Source organism: Cyprinus carpio, chromosome B12, assembly GCF_018340385.1.
Source record: "Cyprinus carpio isolate SPL01 chromosome B12, ASM1834038v1, whole genome shotgun sequence".
NCBI classification, from domain to species: Eukaryota; Metazoa; Chordata; class Actinopteri; order Cypriniformes; family Cyprinidae; genus Cyprinus; species Cyprinus carpio.
The window spans coordinates 23,656,082-23,656,325 of record NC_056608.1 but is presented as its reverse complement, the minus strand read 5'-3'; the positions used below and the strand labels follow the sequence as shown (position 1 = coordinate 23,656,325).

At 24.6% G+C, this 244-nt stretch overlaps 1 pseudogene; it reads right to left on the bottom strand.

The window, feature by feature from the left end:
* The window catches only part of LOC109112028, an 11,261-nt pseudogene that overhangs the window by 3,517 nt on the left and 7,500 nt on the right, over positions 1-244 (bottom strand).

Below are 244 nucleotides of genomic sequence, written 5' to 3'. Positions count from 1 at the left end.
TTAGAACTGCGAGAAACAAGTCAAAAGTATATATAGTACATCTTACAATTAGTTTTTTTTTTCCTTATCAAATTTGATAAAAGTTGCAATAAAAAAAAAATATCTGTGGTGAAATGAAAAGAAAAAATTAGGAAGATGCAAAGTCCGAATTCTGAGAAGAAGAAAAAAATTCTAAAATTGCGAAATATTAACTGAGAAAATTTTTGCAAGAAAAAAAGCTTGAATTTTGAGAAAATGTCAAAAT